We start from the raw sequence: 15,027 nt of genomic DNA, 5'->3' as shown, positions 1-15,027 counted from the left end.
TTTATTCGATTTGTTTCTTGGGCCCGTAGATAAGAGTTTTTTGGGAAAAGATTCTCATAGGATAAGAAACTGAAAATACCTTTTTTTTAAAAGAAAATACTTTTTTTTTTTTTTTTTTGCGGTAAGCGGGCCTCTCACTGCTGCGGCCTCTCCCGTTGCGGAGCACAGGCTCTGGACGCGCAGGCCCTGCGGCCATGGCTCACGGGCCCAGCCGCTCCGCGGCATGGGGGATCTTTCCGGATCGGGGCACGAACCCGTGTCCTCTGCATTGGCAGGCGGACTCTCAACCACTGTGCCACCAGGGAAGCCCAAAGAAAATATTTTTTGAAGTTAAAGAAAACTCTAAAAGGCTAAAAATAAATTCAGAAGAAATGATTTAAAATATATAAGCTGAAGAAGACTTTTCTCCTCAAATCCCTCTTGATGTTCAGTTTGCCTTTCAAGTTTCCTCCACCACACCCCTGCTCCTTGAGACAAAAGAAACAAACAATATCGTGTTCCCATATGATTTTTGCCTATCATATAGAAATGAGAACAAAAGTCCCTATTTTTTTTGGCTGTGCCGCACGGCACATGGGATCTTAGTTCCCCAACCAGGGATTGAACCGGCGCCCCCTGCATTGGAAGCTCAGAGTCTTAACCACTGGACCTCGAGGGAAGTCCCCTTAAGTTTTGTCCTTTAATTTGGAAACATCTTATACTTCTCTACTGAAACATTTATTGATGACGACTATAGAGACAAAACATTGTCTTTCTGTTGTAACTGTCTAGGGATTAAAATAATGAGCAAAATCTAGTTGCATGGAGTTAAGAAGGAATTCTAATAATAAAAGGATCTTTCTCTTCCTCTTTATCTTCTCCCTGTCCTCACTTCTTTCTTTATAGGATAAAAGTGACAAGAGATAAGGGAGTTTAAAAAAAAAAAAAAAAAAGGAGGCAGTAAAAGGAGGGAAAAAAGAGGAGAAATGAGATGAGTGCCCAGACTGCAACATGTAGCCTTGGAGGATACGAAGTTTTTGTGGTCCTAAAGAAACAATGTGAGGGTAGATCAAGATGGCAGAGTAGAAGGATGTGGAGCTCACCTCCTCCCACAAACACATCAAAAATACATCTACATGTGGAAGAATTCTCAGAGAATACCAACTGAAAGCTGGCACAAGATCAAAGCTGAAAGAAGGATCCCCATGTAACCAGGTAGTACAAAAGGGAAGAAACAAAAGGAAGGAGGAATCGGGATGAGACCTGTGCCCCTGGGAGGGAGCTGTGAAGGAGGAAAGGTTCTCTCACCCTGGGAACCTCCTTCCCCTGCTGGGAGGTCTGCTGGGACAGAGAGGGAGTTGGAGAGGTCTGGACTTTGCTCGGGAGGAGTGTGTAGGTTCTGGCTTGCTGGTAGGCAGCACAGAGAGGGACCAGCTCTGAGGGCTGCCATGCTGGCCCACTTCCTAGCTCGAGACATGTGCCTCCTGGTGTGCACAGTGACTGGGTCTTGAAACATAAGCTTCAGTGGACAGACCCAGGAAGGGGACTCAGTTTGGCTGCACAGAGGCAGCCCGAGAGGCCCGGAGTGTGGTTGGGGACGCCACTGTTGGTGTGTGCAAGATGGAGCACAGGTCCACCACACAAGCCCCATTATCAGCATGCTCCTGGCAGGTCATGCCTCTGGTGGCAGTGGGCTTTGGCAGCAGGCACACACCAGAGGTGGGGCTGACATCCCAGTCAATTATCAGTGCTCCCACAGTGGGGGAAGGTCCAGGGGGCACACCAGCAGTGGTGGACTTTGTGGGCAAGCACACCAGGTGGTGAGTGGCGTCCCAGAATCCTCACAGAATTGCATGTCTGCAGTGGAAAGCCCCTGGGGAGGAATATACAGCGCCTCCTTTCCCAGTGGGAGCACTCCAGTCCCACCGATCTCACATCACAGCTTAGAACTAGATCTAGGGGCTTCTACTACAACAACTGGGGAGCTGACCCTGCCCATGACAGGGCTGTGACAACCACATAGCAAAGAGGAGGCCCCACCCAACATCCAGTGCAGGCTCTGGTCACCACAACACCGAACACACCCCATATCAAGGGGACAACAGCCAGAACACTCTGAGGAAAGACGTGGCAGACATCCATACTAAAAACAGCCCTTATATCAAAAATACTGGACTCACACAGTCTACACAAGGACACTCGCACATAAAAAAAGCCCTTCAAGACCACAGTAGATAACTGTTTCTCCTAAATTCATAGAGTCAGAGAAATTTAAGTAAAATGAAAAAGCAGAGGAACTACTCCCAATTAAAAGAACTGGAGAAACCCCCTGAAAGAATAAACAATGAAAAAGACAACTCCAGTCTACCAGATCCCAAGTTCAAAAATGAGGTAATAAAAATGCTGAAGGAATTAAGAAAATTTATCTATAGAAATGCAGGTCACTGTAACAAGGAACTAGAAACTATAAAGAGGAACCAATCAAAATTAGACAACTCAACTGCCAAGATAAACACCAAGTTAAAGGCAATGAATAGCAGACCAAATAATGCAGAAGAACAAATAAGTGATCTGGAAGATAAATAATAGAAATCACCCAATCAGAACAGCAGACAGGAAGACAAATGTAAAAAAGAAAGAAGAAAGAAAAAAGAAAAAATTAAAGGAACATACAAGATCTACCGGATAATACAAAGCATGCCAACGTACATACAATAGGGGTTCCAGAAGGAGAAGAGAGAGAAAAGAGGATCAAAAACGTATTTGAAGAATTTATGGCTGAAAGCTTCCCAAACCTAAGAAGGAAACAGATATCCAGGTACAGGAAGTAGAGAGGGTCCCAAACAAGATGAACTTAAACGGACCCACAATGAGACATAACATAATTAAAATGGCAAAAGTTAAAGATAAAGAGAGGATTCTAAAGGCAGCAAGAGAAAAACAAACAGTCAGTACAAGGGAACCCCCATAAGGTTATCAGCTGATTTCTCTGCAGAAATGTTGCAGGCCAGAAGGGAGTAGCATTATACATTCAAAGTCCTGAAAGGGAAAAACCTGCAACCTAGGATGCTCTACACAGGAAGATTATCCTTTAGAATAGAAGGAGAAACTAAGAATTTCTCAGATAAGCAAAAACTAAAAGAAGATAGCAATACTAAACCTAACCTAAAAGAAATATTGTAGGGTCTTCTCTAAGCAGAAAAGAAGCATAATCTATAGGAAAGGGGAAAACACAATAGGAGAGGCAAATATATAAAAAGATTGAAGATCACTTAAATAAGCCAGTAAGAAAATTTTTATAAAAGCAGTTATAACTATAATGAACAGCAAATAAAATAAACATGAAGATGTAAAATAGGACATCAAAATCACAAAATGTGGGGGAGGGGCATAAAAAATGTAGATATTTTAGAATGTATTTGAACTTATATGACTATGAGTCTAAAGAAGGTAGAAATAGTTATGGGTTAACATACTTGAAAAACAGGGTAACCACAAATCAAAAACATACAATAGATTCACAAAAAACAAAAAGGAGCTTAAACATAATACAAAAGAAAACCATCAAATCACAAAAGAAAAGCAAAAAGAAGAAAGGAACAAAGAAGAACTACACAATAAACTGCAAAACAAGGTTTAAAATGCCAATTAATACATGCTTATCAATAATTACTTTAAATGTCAATGGACTAAATGCTCTGATCAAAAGACATAGAGTGGAAGACTGGATTAAAAAAAACCAAGAACCTATAATATGCTGCCTACAAGAGACCCACTTTAGGGTGAAAGACATACATAGATTGAAAGTGAGGAGATGGAAAAAGATATTTCATGCAAATGGAAACGACAAGAAAGCAAGGGTAGCAATACTCATATCAGACAAAATAGACTTTAAAACAAAGGCCATAAAGAAAGATAAAGAAGGACACTATATAATGATAAAAGGATCAATACAAGAAGAGGATATTACACTGGTTAACATATATGCACCCAATATAGGAGCACCTAAATACATAAAACAAATACTAACAGACATAAAGGGAGAAACTGAGGGGAATACAATAACAGCAGGAGATTTTAACACTCCACTGACATCAATGGACAGATCTTCCAGAAAGAAAACCAATAAGGCAACAGAGATCCTAAATCACACAACAGAATCGTTGAACTTCAATGATATCTACAGGACACTACATCCAAAAAACCCAGAATGCACATTCTTTTCAAGCATGCATGGAACATTCTCTAGGACAGACCACATACTAGGACAAATTTAAGAGGATAGAAATTATTTCAAGCATTTTTTTCTGACGACAATGGTATGAAACTAGAAATCAACCACAGAAAGAAAAGTGAGAAAAAAAATGATTACATGGAAACTAAACAATATGCTACTAAAATAACCAATGGGTCAACAATAAAATCAAGGGGGAAATCAGAAAATACCTTGAGACAAACAACAATGAAAACACAACCATACAAAACCTATGGGATGCAGCAAAAGCAGTTCTAAGAGGAAAGTTCATAGCAATACAAGCCTTCCTCAAAAAACAAGAAAAATCTCAAAAACTTAAACTACCAATTAAAAGAATCAGAAAAAGAACAAACAAAACCCAAAGTGAGCAGAAGGAAGGAAAGAATAAAGATCAAAGAGGAAATAAATAAACTAGAGATCCAAAGAAGAAAAAAAAGAAAAAGAAAAAAATCAATAAAACCAGAGCTCGCTTTTTGAAAGGACAAACAAAACTGACAACCCTCTAGCCAGGCTCACCAAGAAGAAAAATAAATAAATTTAAAAAATAAACAAAAAATGAAAGAGGAAAAATAACAACCAATACCACAGAAATACGAAAAATCATAAGAAAATACTATGAAGTTATATGTGAACAAATTGGACAACCTAGAATAAATGGACAAATATCGAGAAACATACCGCCTGCCAAAACTGAGTCAAGCAGAAATAGATGATATGAACAGACCAATCACTAGAAGTGAAACAGAATCTGTAACTTTTAAAAAAACTCCCTGCAAACAAAACTCCAGGAATGGATGGCTTCACTGGGGAATTCTACCAAACATACAAAGAACTTACACCTATCCTTCTCAAACTCTTCCAAAAGACTGAAGAGGAAGGAACACTCCCAAAGTCATTCTATGAAGCCATCATCACCCTGATACCAAAACCAGACAGACACTACAAAAAAAGAAAATTACAGGCTAATATCTTTGATAAATATAAATGTGAAAATCCTCAACAAAATATTAGCAAACTGAATCCAGCACATAATAAGGATTATGCACCATGATCAAGTTGGATTCATTCCAGGGTCACAAGGATGGTTCAAAATATGCAAATCAATCAGTGAGACAGACCATATCAACAAAAGACAAAAACCACATGGTCATCTCAACTGATGCAGAAAAAGCATTTGATAAATTCAACATCCATTCATGATAAAAACTTTCACCAAAGTGGGTACAGAGGGAACATATGTCAACATAATAAAAGCCATTTACGACAAACCCATAGCTATTATAATACTCAACAGTGAAAAGCTGAAAGGCTTCCTGCTAAATTCTGAAAGAAGACATGGATGCCCTCTCTCATCACTTCTATTCAAATAGTACTGGAAGCCCTAGCCACAGCAATCAGACAGGAAAAAGAAGTAAAAGGTATCCAAATTAGAAGGACGAGGTAAAATTGTCATTATTGCAGATGACATGATACTCTATACAGAAAACCCTAAACACTCCACACCAACACTATGAGAACTAATAAATGAATTCAGGAAGGTAGCAGGATACAAGATTAATATACAGAAATCTGTTGCACTTCTTTATACTAATAATGAAATATCAGAAAGAGAAAGTAAAATGGAAAGATATCCCATCTCTTGGATTGGAAGAATTAGTATTGTTAAAACGGCCATACTACCCAAAACAATCTACAGATTTAATGTGATCCTATCAAATTACCTAAGACATTTTTCACAGAACTAGAACAAATAATCCTAAAATTTATATGGAACCACAAACAACCCAGAATTACCAAAGCAATCCTGAGGAAAAAGAACAAAGCTGGAGGCATAACCCTCCCAGACTTCGGCCAACACTACAAAGCTACTGTAATCAAAACAGTATGGTACTGGCACAAAACCAAACACAGCTCAATGGAACAGAGTAGAGAGGCCAGACATAAACCCACACACCCATGGTCAATTAATCTTCAACAAAGCAGGCAAGAATATACAATGGAAAACAGTCAGTCTCTTCAGAAAGTGGTGCTGAGAAAGGTGGATAGCCTCATGTAAATCAGTGAAGTAAGAACCCTCCCTCACACCATATACAAAAATAAACTCAAAATGGTTTAAAGACTTAAATATAAGACATGACACCATAAAACTCCTAGAAGAGAACATAGGCAAAACATTCTCCAACATAAATCATAGCAATATTTTCTTAGATCAGTCTCCCAAGGCAAAAGAAATAAAATAAAAAATTAACAAATGGGGTCTAATCAAACTTAAAAGCTTTTGCACAACAAAGGAAACCATAAACAAAACAAAAAGACAACCCACTGACTGGGAGAAAATGTTTGCCAACGATGAGACTGACAAGGGGTTAATTTCCAAAATATACAAACAGCTCATACAGCTCAATATCAAAGAAAAAAACAACCCAATCAAAAAATGGGCAGAAGACCTAAATCGATATTTCTCCAAAGAAGACATACAGATGGCCAAAAGGCCCATGAAAAGATGCTCAACATCACTAATTATTAGAGAAATGCAAATCACAACTACAGTGAGGTATCACTGGTCAGAATTACTATCATCAAAAAGTCTACAAATAATAAATGCAGGAGAGGGTGTGGAAAAAGGAACACTCCTACACTGTTGGTGGGAATATAATTGGTGCAGCCACTATGGAAAACAGTACGGAGTTTCCTCAAAAAAACAAAAATAGAGCTACCGCATGATCTAGTGATGCCACTCCTGAGTATATACCTGGAAAAGATGAAAACTAATTCAAAAAGATACATGCACCCCAACGTTCATAGCAGCACTATTTACAACAGCTAAGACTTGGAAGCAATCTAAGTGTCTATCAACAGATGAGTGGATAAAGAAGATGTGGTGCGTGTATACATACACACACACACACACACACACACACGTATATACACCATGGAATATTACTCAACCATAAAAAAGAATGAAATATTGCCATTTGCAGCAATGTGAATGGACTTAGAGATTATCATACTAAGCGAAGTAAGATAAAGACAAATACATGATATCACTTATACATGGAATCTAAAAAATAATACAAATGAATTTATTTACAAAACAGAAACAGGGGCTTCCCTGGTGGCGCAGTGGTTGAGAGTCCGCCTGCCGATGCAGGGGACACGGGTTCGTGCCCCGGTCCGGGAAGATCCCACATGCCATGGAGCGGCTGGGCCCGTGAGCCATGGCCGCTGAGCCTGCGTGTCTGGAGCTTGTGCTCCGCAACGGCAGAGGCCACAGCAGTGAGAGGCCCACGTACCGCAAAAAAAAAAAAAAACAGAAACAGACTCACAGACATAGAAAACAAATTTATGGTTACCAAAGGGGAAGGGGCAGGAGATAAACTAGGAGTTTGGGGTTAACATATACACACCACTATACATAAAACTGACAAACAACAAGGATTTACTGTTGTGTTTATAGCACAGGGAACTATATTCAATACCTTATAATAACCTATAATGGGAAAGAATCTGAAAAAAATATATGTATGTATAACTGAATCACTTTACTGTACATACACAATATTGTAAATCAACTGTATTTCGATTAAAAAAAAAGAAACTACTACTAATATAAAAATTGTCTTCCCCCAAGCTCTGAAACGTTACCTGCTCCATTTTCCCTTCCCATCTCATCCAATCCAGGCCCCACCTGGCATTGATATCATTGGTTTTTACAGCATATCAGAGACAGATTTAGCCTGCTTTTAAATCCATGCATTTCTGTCTTTTTAATTTCATAGGATTTGAATTTTTATTAAATTAAGGATATAGAATATGCTCCAAACACAACTACTGTTAAGATACAAACGAGACTAAAAGCTACCATGGGCAGAGACAAGAAGCAAACAGAAAAATCAAAACACTGTAATTACACTCTACATTTCAACCACAAGGTTCATCTGGTTCATTCAAAACTGGAGTAGTTTACATTTACTGTCATCATTTCAACCAATGAAGTGTCAAATACGAAAGCGAGGTAAAAGTCATAATAATGTATATATTGAACATAGATAGCTCTCAGTCTTCAGATAGACTCTACTTCTAAAAAGTTTATTTTAAATTAGCCATTTGCAACTCACAAAGCACTGCCTCCAAAGAAACAATGTCATTGGTGGTAATTACATTTTTTTTTTTTTTTTAATTTATTTATTCATTTATTTTGGCTGCGTTGGGTCTTTGTTGCTGCGTGCAGGCTTTCTCTAGTTGCAGCAAGCAGGGGCCACTCTTGTTGTGGTACACAGGCTTCTCACTGTGGTGGCTTCTCTTGTTGCGGAGCACGGGCTCTAGGCTCCTGGACTTCAGTAGTTGCAGCATGCAGGCTCAGTAGTTGTGGCTCGCAGGCTCTAGAGCGCAGGCCCTGTAGTCATGGCGCATGGGCTTAGCTGCTCCACGGCATGTGAGATCCTCCCAGACCAGGGCTCGAACCTGTGTCCCCTGCATTGGCAGGCAGACTCTCAACCACTGCGCCACCAGGGAAGTCCCTACATTTCTAAATTAAGTCACATCTTGGCTAGAATACTACAAAGGGAGTGAGAAATATAACAGTTCTAGTAATTTCTAAAAATACAAGGGTTTTTTTGGTGGTTGTTTTTTTACCTCAAATCCATATTCTCGGAAAACAGCTTAGAGATAAAACACAGAAATTTCAATAGAGATTGTGACTGTGTCTCAGTTCTTAAAGGGTTTCAAATTTGGTGACAGTGACTCCTAATAATGCCAATGCTACTTCAAAATGTATAGATTTCTTTTTCTGCCACTAGAATTACTTTCACACATATCTGCTATGAACAGAGTATTCTAGTTTCACAAAATAGAATCAGGAAAGAGAAAAAAAGAAAGTGATTCTCTTGAGATAAATGAACAAAAAGGATAAGGGAGAGACAAGATAATAAGATGCATGTACACATCTAAGGCAGGCTGCCTAAAGCAGAATTATTTGCACTTGGGCACAGTGAGAGAAAGAGGAGAACAGGAAGATCTCAACTGCTGAATAATCCTCCTGCTGATACAAAGAGTGAGGAAGAGTTTGATGGTGATACCAGTGTCCTCACTTCCAAAATATGGCTAAGACCACCATCCGAAAGAGTTGTAGTGAGCACTTAGCTCAGGGCTGGAATGCAACAGGAGTTCGGTAAACATGATTTCATATCTTTCCTTCCAGAAGGAAGAATTAATTTAGTTAGCAAACGCATCCTACTCTGGTGTTAAGAATATAAAAACAGGCTCCATCTGGTATTGCTGTTTTATTACTTTTAAGATAAAAATAATATTGGACTGACTTATATGTGCATATTTTAAGGGTCTTGAATAAATCACATCGCATACTGCTTATTGCTTTTGTTGTTAACATTCATTCATTGAACAAATATGTGAGCACATACTCTGTACCAGGCCCTGTTCTATGTGTTAGGGGCAGAGTAGTGAACAATACCAAATCCTTGACCTCTTGGAGCTGGCATTCTAGTATGGAAGACAAGCGATATATAAATGCGTAAGTAAGATACATCCTATGTCAGGTAATAAGTGCTGTGGATATGAAGTGATATGGATGGGCTGCCAGTGAGATGGGGGATGAGCAATGAGGACGTGAAGGAAATGCAGGATTGAGCCATGCCCTGTATGTATGTAGGGGAGGAGAATCTAGGCACAGGAAACTGCAAGTGCAAAGGCCTTGAGGCAGGAGTACGCTTGGCGTGGCTGAGGCATAACAAGGAGGCTGGTGTGATGCAAAGCAGTGACGGAGAAGAGTGGTAAGAGACCAGGTCAGAGTGGCGTGTGTGCGTGCGTGCGTGCGTGTGTGTGTGTGTGTGTGTGTGTGTGGCAGGGGGTGGGCGGTGTCAGGGGTGGCAAATACGGTAGGGTCTTGCAGGCCTTTGTAAGAACTTTGGTTTCTAACTAGAGGAGTATTGGAGGGTGTGTTATGAGCCGTGACATCATCTGACTTAGAATGTGAAAGGATCACCCTGGCTGCTGTGCAGACTAGAATAGCAGGGAGACCAGTTAGGATGCTCTTATGATAATCCAGGTGGGTATAGAGGCTTGGACCAGGATGAGCACAAAAGGCAGAAGCAATGGAATTAGCTAAAGGACTAAATGTGAGAAAGAGAGAATCAAGGATGACTCCAAGTTTTTTGGCCAGAGGACCTGGAAGAATGGGGTTTTAATCTAGATTTCAAGGAAAAGGTCTTGACTAGGAGTATCTACATTCTCATTTAAAGCCATGGGAATGAGTCATCGAAAGCAGTACTTCTCGGGCCACGTTTTGGGTTTTTTTTGTTATTATTATTTTTTTTTTTAATGTGTTTTTTGGCCGTGCTGTGTGGCTTGTGGGATGGTAGTTCCCTGACCAGGGATTGAACCCAGCCCCTCAGCAGTGACAGTGTGGAGTCCTAACTACTGGACCATCAGGGAATTCCCTAAAGTGGTACTTTCTCAAGCCTTAGCGTGCCTAAGAAACATCTGAAGAGCTTGTTAAAACAGGTTCCAGGGCCCCATTACTAGAGATTCTGATTCAGGTCTGGGGTGGAGCCTGAGAACATGCATTCCTATTAAGCTCCAAGCCAATGTTTTTTTTGTTTTGCTTTGTTTTTAATTTTTTATTGAAGTATAGTAGATTTACAATGTTGTATTCGTTTTGGTGTACAGTAAAGTGATTCAGTTATACATATATATATATTCTTTTTTATATTCTTTTCCATTACGGTTTATTACAGGATATTGAATATAGTTCCCTGTGCTATACGGTAGGACCTTGTTGTTCATCTATTTTATATATATTAGTTTGTATCTGCTAATCCCAAACTCCTAATTTATCTCCCCCATCCCGTTTCCCCTTTGGTAACCATAAACTTGTTTTCTATGTCTGTGAGTCTATTTCTGTTTCATAAATAAGTTCATTTGTGTCATATTTTAGATTCCACATATAAGTAATAGCATATGATATTTGTCTTTGTCTGACTTCCTTCACTTAGTATGATAATCTCTAGGTCCATCCATGTTGCTACAAATGGCATTATTTTATGCTTTCTATGGCTGAGTAGTATTCCACTGTATATATGTACCACGTCTTCCTTATCTAGTCATCTGCTGATGGACATTTTGGTTGCTCCAGCCAATATTCATGTGCCGTCCTAGGAGCACACTTCGAGTAGAGCTGACTAGAGAGTAAATGTCGATGGAGAAGGGGACGGGTCCAAAGACTCTGGGACACTTTTAACACGAGGAGGTTGCAAAGATGAGGTGAAACCAACAAAGGAGACAGGAAAGAGCCACCAGTGAAACAAGCAGAGATGTAAAGGAGTGGGTGGTGTTGACATTACTCTTAAGATAAAATAATATTGGACTGATTTGTATGCGTGTATTTTAAGGGTCTTGGATGGATGATACAATATACTGCTCATTGCTTTTGTTGTTAACATTCATTCGTTCAACAAATATGAGTGCATACTATGTACTGGGCACTGTTCTATGTGCTGGGGACACAGTAACCCCACTGAAAAGGTGTTTCAAGGAGGATGGAATGAACAGATGTGTCAAATCTGTTGCTGACAGGTCAAGACAGAGGAGATCTGAGAATTGGCCACAAGATTTGGAAATGGGAGGTCACTGGAGACCTGAACAAGCATAGTATTAGTAGGGTTGTAGTGATAAGATCTAAACTGGAACAGGTTCAGGAGGGAATAGGAGGAGATGAACCAAGACAGTGGGTAAAGGCAACCCTTCTAGAGATTTCTTGCTGTAAAAGAGAGCCACAAATTGGGGAGGAAACTGGATAGATATGGGGAAGGGACAAAGGAGGCTTCTTTCATTAACAATAAGAGGTATTTCGGGAGGTTTATATTCTGATGAGAATGATCTAGACAGAGAAAAACTTAAGTTTATCTTCAAATAAGTAAAGATAATGCAGCAGAGAGGGGATGTGATGGTTAATTTTATGTGTCAACTTGGCTAGGCCATGGTACCCAGTTTCAAATACCAGTCTAGATCTTGCTGTGAAGGTATTTTTTAAAATGCGATTAACATTTAATCTGTAGACCTTGAGTGAAGCAGAGTACCCTCCGCAGTATGGGTAGGCCTCTTGTGACCTGTTGAAGGATTATGAGAAAAATACCGAGGTCTCCCTGAGGAAGAGGGAATTCTGCTTCAGATGCCTTCAGAGTCAAGCTGCAACAGCAGCTCTTCCTGTGTCTCCAGAGCACTGGCCAGCCCAGCAGATTTTGGCCTTGCCAGTCTCCAACTACTGAGTAAACCAATTCTTTAAAATAAATTTATTTCCATATATAGACATATATCCTATTGGTTCTGTTTTTTGGAGAACTCTAATACAGGGGACATTTTCTGGAGGGCTACTCTTGAAAGGCCGTAGAGGTGGATTCTAGGGCACAAGTGAGGTGATGGCCTTGGTCAGGAGTATGGACAAGCTTATCCACACTAACAGGAGGAAGAGGGATAAATGAGCACAGATGCAGCGAGATGTGGAAATGAAACATGCAGAGGTCCTCTTTGGATTTCTTCTATTTTCTCAGTGTAATAAGGAGCAGGTTATCATTAAAGAGTCAGAAAAGGAAAAGGTAGTGTTAGGAGTTTCAAGAGAGAAGAAATGATAGTCATCCAGGAAAACGGGAGGGTCAGCGGAGTTGGGTGATGGTCTCCAAACTTGCTACACGTTAGAATTAACAGGGGAACTTTGAAAAACTCCAATGCCCAGTACAATTAAATCGTAATTTGGGGGGCTGGGAGCAAGGCATCAATAATTTTAAATGCTCTACCAGTTATTATTCTGTGCAGTTAGGTTTTAGAAACACACAACTAAAGATTCACTTTAGTTTAGTGGTTATGAATTCAAAGTGAGACCAGTAAGCGTGGTGTGCATCTTTCTCAAGTTGCCTTCAGCATCTGGGGTGCAGGCACGGCATAGGTGGAGAGTTGGTTTAAAAACAAATGGGAATTTTCTAGGTGAATGCAGTGGAGGGAGGGGGCAAAGGAGTTCAGGGTAGAAGATGCAAGGGACAGATTTATAGTCATGGATCACATAATATAAGCTGCAGAGGATAAGTGCGAAGATGAAGGTGGCGTGAGTCAAGAAAAAGTGGTAGGCTGTAAATCCTGGTAGGTGAATTATTATTGAAGTTTGAGTCCTAAAGGGAATGAGCTGAAAAGATAGAAGGCAGTGGTTGGAGGATGGGATGCTTTCAACTGAGACTTTGAAGGTGTACAGTCACTGGTAATGATAGGAGTAAGTGGGGTAGATACAAAGAACATTGGAAGAAAATAAGATCAAGAATTGAGAGGCCAGAGAAATGGAAGTTTCTACAGATGGATAGTAAAATTGCCAATAACTGTAACAGAAACAGTACTGGAGAGATTAACTAACAATGAACCAGGAGCTAGAAACATCAGAGAATGAAATGGAACGACCCAAAGGGTCTGTAGATGTTGTATACAAGCAGAGAAACAGGAAGTCAAAATGTAAGTCATGTAAATACATGATACTTCTTCAACTGGAATAATCAAATAACATTAAACTAGAAAAGTAATGGCTGGTAACATGATCATCAATAAGGGCACTAAGAGTTATTAAAATTTAATTTCTGGGCTTCCCTGGTGGTGCAGTGGTTGAGAGTCCGCCTGCCGATGCAGGGGACACGGGTTCGTGCCCCGGTCCGGGAAGATCCCATATGCTGCGGAGCAGCTGGGCCCGTGAGCCATGGCTGCTGAGCCTGCGTGTCCGGAGCCTGTGCTCCACAGCGGGAGAGGCCACAACAGCGAGAGGCACACGTACCGCAAAAAAAAAAAAAATTAATTTCTAACATAGCATCAGATACTTTATCACAAGTCTTCAAGTTTATATTTTAAAAAATATGGAATAAGTGGTAGAGTACAAAAATAGCCAAAATCCTCCACCCCTACCTATACCTATGCCATTTTTAAGGACTTTGTTGCTCCTCCCATGCAGAGGCAGGGTCTATTTTTCTGCCCCTTGACTCTGGGGTGGTCTTGGGACTTGCTTTGGATGAGAGAACACCGCAGACCATCCTCAGCAGGCCTTGCATATTCCTACTTTCCCTCTTGGATCTCTGGCCACCACCAAACCTAGGCTATCCTGCTTGGTGACAGGACTCAATCATCCCCAGCTAACAGATGGGTAACAAATACCAAATGCATGAATGATACCATTTATAGTGGGCTGAATATATAGCCCCCCAAAAAGATACATCCATGTCCTAATCCCTGAAACCTGTGACTAACACTGCATATAGCAAAAGAATTGATTAAATTAAGGATCTTGAAAGATAGTGCTTATCCTAGATTATCTGGGTGGGCCCCAAATGGAATCACATGAAACTTATGAGAGGGGCACAGGGAGTTCTGAGGTCAACACCCGGAAGAAAAGACACAGAGAAGAGGGGGAGGTGATATGACAACAGAGGCAAAGATTGGAATGATGCGGCCACAAGCCAAGGAATGCCTGGAGCCACCAGACGCTGGAAAGTCACAGGTTATGGTACTTGGATTATAGCAACCGCAGAAAACTCATAGACCATCCTAGACCATTTGGGCTCCAGTCAAGCCTCTAGTGGACCCCAGATGCACAAAGCAAGCCCAGCCAAAATCAGTCAAGCCCAGCCCAGAGGACCTACTGACTCATGAGCATAATAAATAGTGGTTATAAGCTACTAAGTTTGCTGGTGGTTTGTTACATGCAAAAGTTATACTATATATATATATACATATATATATACACACACACACGT

At 40.3% G+C, this 15,027-nt stretch overlaps 1 protein-coding gene across 2 annotated transcripts in view; it reads right to left on the bottom strand.

The window, feature by feature from the left end:
* The window catches only part of SEC24D (SEC24 homolog D, COPII component), a 109,925-nt gene that overhangs the window by 76,390 nt on the left and 18,508 nt on the right, over window positions 1–15,027 (bottom strand). The window lies entirely within an intron of this gene.

Source organism: Neophocaena asiaeorientalis, unplaced genomic scaffold (genome assembly GCF_003031525.2).
Source record: "Neophocaena asiaeorientalis asiaeorientalis breed wild unplaced genomic scaffold, Neophocaena_asiaeorientalis_V1.1 scaffold309, whole genome shotgun sequence".
Classification (NCBI taxonomy): Eukaryota; Metazoa; Chordata; class Mammalia; order Artiodactyla; family Phocoenidae; genus Neophocaena; species Neophocaena asiaeorientalis.
Note: the sequence above shows the minus strand (reverse complement) of the source record. Positions and strands in the feature narration are given on the sequence as shown.